Genomic DNA, 9826 nt, shown 5'->3' with positions numbered 1-9826 from the left:
TATTTTCATCAATTCATTTAATATAAAATAATCTCTATGACCCAAGACCCACTTAAATTACCAATTACCCCGTCTCCAAGTTTATAAACAATATGGATTGTGTGGCAGGTTCAATCTACCACTTATTCACTCGATATTGTGGATTGCCTATGAGTCTGAGGGTCATCAAACACTTTGGCTCCACGTGCTGGTATCAACAATCCTTCAAATAAGCTCAAAAGGGGCAATTGCCACATCTCCTAGCATACAATGAGAAAATATGGGTGTCTTCCTCTGTGACATCTGGAGATGGTTTTTATGATGGGTTAGAGAAGCACTAGGTCTGTCCTTCACCTTGTTCTTTCTGAAATGATTTCGACCCCGACCACGAAAGTGGGTGGCTACTATGGTTCGTAAACCCAATGTACAATAACAATTGATGAATAGATTGACAACTTTTCCTATAAAAAAGAAAATGTTGCGGCTACACGTATCTTTTAGTATGATTTTATACGACAAGCAATCACATTCATTCATGTAATCAACTATATAAGACCACAACCATCCATCTTAGACATCACACAAAAATCATACATCAAGGACCTAACTTTGGTTTTGTATCAATGAAGTCCCACGAACTAAACATGAATGCCGCTTAGGGCATCTCCAACGGCGTACCCAAAATCGAACACAATAACTTCTATGGACACGGATATAGGAATGACAGTTCAATCTTGTGTACCAAATGCCCGCCCCAGGTCCGACCTCCTCTAGTTGACATGAATATGTTGAATTAATAGCATTTTATACATATGTGAAAATAGTTGAAAACATATGCATCACAACCAAAAAGCACCAGATGCTCAATAAGTTTTCACATCCAATAGCCCCAAAAGTTGCTGTCCGGTTGTTCGTGCAAAAAAAAAAAATCAATTTTTGCATGGACAATCGACTATCTGTGGCAAATTATTCACTGTGCAGCCGACTGCTCCTTGACGGCCGAATCCTCCAACTCGGACACAAAGAGCTTTAACATCCATGCATGTTAGGCTTGTAATCTTTGCCGCTTCGGGATCCAAATTCTCCATCGTTAAGGCAACATCTTGGCATCGCTCGAGTTGGCCATGAGCTCAACCCTCTTATCTTTAAGCTTGATCTTCTTGTTCATCGCTACCATGAACTTGTCAAACCACTCAACCTTCTATTCCTATTTTGCATCATTAGCTTGACACATGCCTCCTCCTTCTTCTTTGCCATGATGTCTCGAATCTCTCTGTTATCTTGGCCGCCACCCTTCTCTCTTCTTCTCCTCCTCCTCCCAATTCCTGCCCCGCCCCTTTTAACCTTCTTGGGCGGCTTAAGCCCTCCTTTTGTTGGTTCGGTTGGATCACCATCTTCGTCTTTGTTGGTGATGCCAACAGTCTTGACAAAATTGGCAATGGATAGGAGCCATTCGGGGTGAACATTCAACTTCAACCAACAATGCAGGAAGATGAAGTGCTTCTTCTCCACCTTGAAGAACAATGTGCACGCACGGGATGGCTAGCTAAAAAGGACATGGTTAACAATGTGCACACATGATATCTGATCAAATGATAACACAAAGAGCATATCTACCCACATGACAAAACATAGAGCATATCCAAACAAATGACAACACAAAGAGCATATTCGGTCAAATGACCAACACATGAACAACTTACTTGCTCAGATATTAGTGCACCACTTGGACAACGGTTTTCGTTGTTTGTAATGGCCACAATCTTATTGACGACATCTTGAATGGTGTACCATATATGGGCGAGCCACTTTGGAACATGATCCCGAACCGTTTCCACGCGATAGCGATCGTAGTGTTGTGCTCATGAACCAAGCATGAACATTGGACCAAAAGGTTGAACCCTTTTATTCTGTGTCATGAAACGGATCAACGCTAGTGGCCAACCTCGTATCACACAACAATTTGTTCTCCCTCAAATTGAAACTTTCTCCCCTACCATTCTTCTTTGGGTCGGCACTGCCTAGCCAATTGTCCAACTCAAGGTTGGGCTACTCGGTGTAGGAGTTCGGCTTACGGGTGTATGTGCGTATAGCTACTGGGTGTACGTGCCCGACTCCGAATCGGAGTCATCCACTTTTCTGTCCTTGAAGTTGCCTGATACATCCATTTTGCATCATGTTTTCCTATTGTTATTTATATTGTTTTTATGCATAATAATGCCTTTTGGAGTAATTCTAATGCCTTTCTCTCATAATATGCAAGGTACACACAAAGAGGGAGAATACCGGCAGCTGGAATTCTGGACCTGAAAAAGCTATGTGAGGCTACCTATTCTACACAACTCCAAATGAGCTGAAACTTCACGGAGATTTTTTATGGAATATATAAGAAATATTGGAGCCAATAAGTACTAGAGGGGGCCCACCAGGTGGGCTCAACCCAGTTGGGCGCGCTAGGGAGCCCAGGCGTGCCCTGGTGGGTTGTGCCCTCCTCGGCCCACCTCTGGTGCCCCTCTTCTGGTATATAAGTCATTTTGACCTAGAAAAAAAATAAGGAGAGGACTTTCGGGACGAAGCCTCGTCGTCTCGAGGCGGAACTTGGGCAGGAGCACTTTTGCCCTCCGGTGGAGCGATTCCGCCAGGGGAACTTCCCTCCCGGAGGGGGAAATCATTGTCATTATCATCACCAACAACTCCCCCACCTTGTGGAGGGCAATCTCCACCAACATCTTCAACAACACCATCTCCTCTCAAACTCTAATTCATCTCTTGTGTTCAATCTTTGTACCGAAACTATAGATTAGTGCTTGTGGGTGACTAGTAGTGTTGATTACATCTTGTAGTTGATTACTATATGGTTTATTCGGTGGAAGATTATATGTTCAGATCCATTATGATATTTAATACCCCTCTGATCTTGAGCATGATTATCATTTGTGAGTAGTTACTTGTTGGGAAACGTAGCATGCAATTTCTAAAAAGTTCCTATGCTCACGCAAGATCTATCTAGGATATGCATAGCAACGAGGGGGAGAGTGTGTCTACGTACCCTTATAGACCAAAAGCGGAAGCATTTGACAACACGGTTGATGTAGTCGAACTTCTTCTAGCTCCGACCGATCAAGCACCGAACGTACGACACCTCCGAGTTCTGCACACGTTCAACGCGATGACGTTCCTAGCCTTCTTGATCCAGCAAGGTGTCGAGGACATAGATGAGTTCCTTCAACATGATGGCGTGGTGACAGTGATGGTGAAGTGATCCACGCAGGGCTTTGCCTAAGCACCGCGAGAATATGACCGGGGGTGTAAACTGTGGAGGGGGGCGCCGCACATGGCTAACAATTGATGTTGTGTGTTCTAGGCGCCCCCTCCCCACATATATATATAGGTGGGAGGGGGAGGGAGCAGCAAGGGTGCACCCCAGGTAGGAGGACTCCTACTTGGGGTCCTCCGCAATTCGGCCTCCCCCCTTCCATATTTACCGGAGGAGGAAAAGCGAAGAGGAATGAGAGAAGGAAAGGGGGGGGGGACGAACCCCCTCTTTCCCTTCTCCCACTCAGCCTCCTTCCTTGGGGGGGGGGGGGCACCCCTTGTGGGCTGGTGTGCTCCCCTCCTATGGCCCATATGGCCCATATCTTTCCCTCGGGGGTTCCGGTAATCCCCCCCGGTACTATGATAAATACCCGATACACTCCGGAACACTTCCGGTGTCCGAATACTATCATCCTATGTATCAATCTTTACCTCTCGACCATTCAGATCCGTATGTATTTTGCAAATTTCTATGTCTACAATGCTCTGCATGGATCTACTCTAGCTAATTGCTCCCACGTTCAATACGTATCTAGATTGAGACTTAGAGCCATCTAGATCAGTGTCAAATCTTGCATCGACGTAACTCTTTACGACAAACTCTTTGTCACCTCCATAACCGAGAAACATTTCCTTAGTCCTCTTTAAGGTAACTAAGGATAATTTTGACCGCTGTCCAGTGATCTAGTCCTGGATCACTATTGTACCCCTTGCCAAACTCATGGCAAGGTACACAACAGGTTTTGGCACACAGCATGGCATACTTTATAGAACCTATGGCTCAGGCATAGGGAATGACTTTCATTCTCTCTTTATCTTCCGCCGTGGTCGGGTTTTGAGTCTTTACTTAATGTCACACCTTACAATACAGGCAAGAACTCCTTCTTTGACTGATCCATTTTGAACTCCTTCAAAATCTTGTCAAGGTATGTACTCATTGAAAGTCTTATCAAGCGTCTTGATCTATCTTTATAGATCTTGATGCCCAATATGTAAATAGCTTCACCGAGATCTTCCAATGAAAAATCCTTATTCAAATATCCTTTTATGCTATCCAGAAATTCTACATCATTTCCAATCAACAATATGTCATCCACATATAATATCAGAAATGCTACAGAGCTCCCACTCACTTTCTTGTAAATACAGGCTTCACCATAAGTCTGTATAAAATCATATGCTTTGATCACCTTATCAAAGTGTATATTCCAACTCCGAGATGCTTGCACCAGTCCATAGATGGATCGCTGGAGTTTGCACACTTTGTTAGCACCTTTAGGATTGACAAAACCTTTTGGTTGCATCATATACAACTCTTCTTTAAGAAATCTATTAAGGAGTGCAGTTTTGACATCCATTTGCCAGATTTCATAAAATGCAGCAATTGCTAACATGATTCGGACAGACTTAAGCATCGCTACGAGTGAGAAAATCTCATTGTAGTCAACACCTTGAACTTGTCGAAAACCTTTTGCGACAAGTCAAGATTTTTAGATAGTAACACTACCATCAATGTCCGTCTTCCTCTTGAAGATCCATTTATTCTCAATAATTTGCCTATCATTGGGCAAGTCCACCAAAGTCCACACTTTGTTCTCATACATGGATCCTATCTCAGATTTCATGGCCTCAAGCCATATGTCAGAATCTGGGCTCATCATAGCTTCTTCATAGTTCGTAGGTTCGCCATGGTCTAATAACATGACTTCCAAGACAGGATTACCGTACCAATCTGGTGCGGAACGTGCTCTGTTCGACCTACGAGGTCTAGTACGTAGTAACTTGATCCGAAGTTTCATGATCATCATCATTAGCTTCCTCTCTAGTTGGTGTAGGCATCATGGGAATGGATTTCACTGATGTGCTACTTTCCAATTCGAGAGAAGGTACAATTAACTCATCAAGTTGTACTTTCCTCCCACTAACTTCTTTCGAGAGAAACTCCTTCTCTAGAAAGGTTCCATTCTCGGCAACAAAGATCTTGCCTTCGGATCTGTGGTAGAAGGTGTACCTAATTGTTTCCTTAGGGTTTCCTATGAAGATGCACTTCTCCGATTTGGGTTCGAGCTTATTAGGTGGAAGCCTTTTGACATAAGTGTTGTAACCCCAAACTTTAAGAAACGACAGCTTAGGTTACTTGCCAAACCATAGTTTCATACGGTGTCGTCTCAACGGATTTAGACGGTGCCCTATTTAATGTGAATGCGGTTGTCTCTAATGCATAACCCCAAAACGATAGTGGTAAATCGGTAAGAGACATCATAGATCGCACCATATCTAATAAAGTACGGTTACGACATTCAGACACACCATTACGCTGTGGTGTTCCAGGTGGCGTGAGTTGTGAAACTATTCCACATTGTTTTAAATGAAGGCCAAACTCGTAACTCAAATATTCACCTCCGCGATCAGATCGTAGAACTTTATTTTATTATTACGATGATTCTCCACTTCACTCTGAAATTCTTTAAACTTTACAAATGTTTCAGACTTGTGTTTCATCAAGTAGATATACCCATATCTGCTCAAATCATCTGTGAGGATCAGAAAATAGCGATACCCGCCGCGAGCTTCAACACTCATCGGACCGCATACATCGGTATGTATTATTTCCAATAAGTCCTTAGCTTGCTCCATTCTTCCGGAGAATGGAGTTTTAGTCATCTTGCCCATGAGGCATGGTTCGCAAGTATCAAATGATTCATAATCAAGTGATTCCAAAAGTCCATCTGCATGGAGTTTCTTCATGCGCTTTACACCAATATGACCTAAACGGCAGTGCCACAAATATGTTGCACTATCATTATCAACTTTGCATCTTTTGGCATCAATATTATGAATATGTGTATCACCACAATCGAGATTCAACAAAAATAGGCCACTCTTCAAGGGTGCATGACCATAAAAGATATTACTCATATAAATAGAACAACCATTATTCTCGGATTTAAATGAATAACCGTCTCGCACTAAATAAGATCCAGATATAATGTTCATGCTCAACACTGGCACCAAATAACAATTATTCAGGTCTAAAACTAATCCCGAAGGTAGATGTAGAGGTAGTGTGCCGACGACGATCACATCGACCTTGGAACCATTTCCGACGCGCATCGTCATCTCGTCCTTTGCCAATCTTCGTTTAATCCGTAGCCCCTGTTTCGAGTTACAAATATGAGAAACTGAACCAGTACCAAATACCCAGGCGCTACTACGAGCATTAGTAAGGTACACATCAATAACATGTATATCAAACATACCTTTGTTCACTTTGCCATCCTTCTTATCCGCCAAATACTTGGGGTAGTTCCGCTTCCAGGGACCATTTCCTTTGCAGTAGAAGCACTCAGTTTCAGGCTTGGGTCCAGTTTTGGGCTTCTTCCCGAGAGTGACAACTTGCTTTCCATTATTCTTGAAGTTCCCTTTCTTTCCCTTGCCCTTTTTATTGAAACTAGTGGTCTTGTTAACCATCAACACTGGATGCTCTTTCTTGATTTCTACCTTCGCCGATTTTAGCATCGCGAAGAGCTTGGGAATCGTTTTCGTCATCCCTTGCATATTATAGTTCATCATGAAGTTCTAGTAACTTGGTGATAGTGACTAGAGAACTCTATCAATCACTATCTTATCTGGAAGATTAACTCCCACTTGATTCAAGAGATTGTAGTACCCAGACATTCTGAGTCTCACTGGCTGAGCTATTCTCCTCCATCTTGTAGGCAAAGTACTTGTTAGAGGTCTCATACCTCTCGACACGGGCATGAGTCTGAAATACCAATTTCAGCTCTTGGAACATCTCATATGCTCCGTGGTATTCAAAACATTTTTGAAGTCCCGGTTCTAAGCCGTAAAGCATGGCGCACTAAACTATTAAGTAGTCATCATACCGAGCTTGCCAACCGTTCATAACGTCTCCATCTGCTCCTGCAATAGGTCTGTCACCTAGCGATCCATCAAGGACATAATTCTTCTGTGCAGCAATGAGGATAAAGCTCAGATCACGGACCCTGTCCACATCATTTCTACTATCATCTTTCAACTTAGTTTTCTCTAGGAACATATCAAAAACATAGGGGAGCTAAAACGTGAGCTATTGATCTACAACATAATTTGTAAATACTATCAGGACTAAGTTCATGATAAATTAAGTTTGATTAATCAAATTACTTAAGATCACCCACTTAAATAGACATCCCTCAAGTCATCTAAGTGATACGTGATCCAAATCAACTAACCCATGTCCGATCATCATGCGAGATGGGGTAGTCATCAATGGTGAACATCTCTATGTTGATGATATCTACTATATGATTCACATTCTACCTTTCGGTCTCCAGTGTTCCAAGGTCATGTTTGTACATGATAGGCTCGTCAAGTTTAACCCGAGTATTCCGCATGTGCAAAACTGTCTTACACCCATTGTATGTGAACGTAGAGTCTATCACACCCGATCATCACGTGGTGTCTCAACACGATGAACTGTCGCAACGATGCATACTCAGGGAGAACGCTTCTACCTTGAAATTTTAGTTAAGGGATCATCTTATAATGCTACCACCGTACTAAGCAAAATAAGATGCATAAAAGATAAACATCACATGCAATCAAAATATGTGACATGATATGGCCATCATCACCTTGTGCTTTTGATCTCCATCTCCAAAGCGTCGTCATGATCTCCATCGTCACCGGCTCGACACCTTGATCTCTATCATAGCGTTGTGGTCATCTCGCCAATTGATACGTCCATTTTGCATCATGTTTTCCTACTGTTATTTATGATGTTTTTATGCATAATAATGCTTTTTTGGAGTAATTCTAATGCCTTTTCTCTCATAATATGCAAGGTACACACAAAGATGGACAATTTCGTCAGTTGGAAATCTAGACCTGGAAAAGCTACGCCAGGCCACCTATTCTACACAACTCCAAACAAGCTGAAACTTTACGGAGATTTTTTATGAAATATATGAGGAATATTGGAGCCAATAAGTACCAGAGGGGGCCCACCAGGTGGGCACAACCCACCTGGGCGCGCCAGGGAGCCCAGGCGCGCCCTGGTGGGTTGTGCTCCCCTCGGCCCACCTCCGGTGCCCATCTTCTGGTATATAAGTCATTTTGACCTATAAAAAATAAGGAGAGGACTTTCGGGACAGAGCGCCACCGTCTCGAGGCGGAACTTGGGCAGGAGCACTTTTGCCCTCCGGCGGAGTGATTCCGCCGGGGGAACTTCCCTCCCGGAGGGGAAAATCATCGTCATCATCATCACCAACAACTCTCCCATCTTGGGGAGGGAAATCTACATAAACATCTTCAACAACACCATCTCATCTCAAACCCTAGTTCATCTCTTGTGTTCAATCTTTGTACCGGAACTATAGATTTGTGCTTGTGGGTGACTAGTAGTGTTGATTACATCTTGTAGTTTGATTACTATATGGTTTATTTGGTGGAAGATTATATGTTCAGATCCAATATGCTATTTAATACGCCTCTGATCTTGATCATGATTATCATTTGTGAGTAGTTACTTTTGTTCTTGAGGTCACGGGATAAATCATGTTGCCAGTAATCATGTGAACTTGATATGTGTTCGATATTTTGATAGTATGTATGTTGTGATTCCCTTAGTGGTGTCATGTGAACGTCGACTACATGACACTTCACCATATTTGGGCCTAAGGGGATGCATTGTGGAGTAGTTATTAGACGATGGGTTGCGAGAGTGACAGAAGCTTAAACCCTAGTTTATGCGCTATTCCGTAAGGGACCGATTGGATCCAAAAGTTTAATGCTATGGTTAGAATTTATTCTTAATACTTTTCTCATAGTTGCGGATGCTTGCGAGAGGGTTAAACATAAGTAGGAGGTTTGTTCAAGTAAGAACAGCACCTAAGCACCGGTCCACCCACATATCAAATTATCAAAGTAGCGAACACGAATCGAACCAACATGATGAAAGTGACTAGATGAAATTCCTGTGTACCCTCAAGAACGCTTTGCTTACTATAAGAGATCGTTTTGGCCTGTCCTTTGCCTCAAAAGTATTGGGCTATCTTGCTGCACTTTTGTTACTATTATCGTTACTTGCTTGTTACAAATTATCTTGCTATCAAACTACTATGTTACTTACAATTTCAGCACTTGCACACATTACCTTGCTGAAAACCACTTGTCATTTCCTTCTGCTCCTCGTTAGGCTCGACACTCTTACTTAATGAAAAGAGCTACAATTGATCCCATATACTTGTGGGTCATCAAGGCTATTTTCTGGTGCCGTTGCCGGGGAGTGAAGCGCCTTTGGTAAGGAAACATTTATATAGTGTGCTGAAATTTACTGTCACTTGTTACTATGGAAAACAATCCTTTGAGGGGTTTCTTCGGGGTATCTTCACCTCGACCGGAACAACAATTAGCTACCCCTCAACCTACTGCACCTACTGAAAATATTGAATATGAAATTCATTCGGGTACGATAGAAGAACTGCTAGCTAATCCTTATGTAGGAGATGGAACTGAACATCCTGATATG

The sequence above is a fragment of the Aegilops tauschii genome, chromosome 2, assembly GCF_002575655.3.
Source record: "Aegilops tauschii subsp. strangulata cultivar AL8/78 chromosome 2, Aet v6.0, whole genome shotgun sequence".
Taxonomy (NCBI): Eukaryota; Viridiplantae; Streptophyta; class Magnoliopsida; order Poales; family Poaceae; genus Aegilops; species Aegilops tauschii.
The sequence above is the reverse complement of the archived record's forward strand: the minus strand, read 5'-3'. Positions refer to the sequence as shown.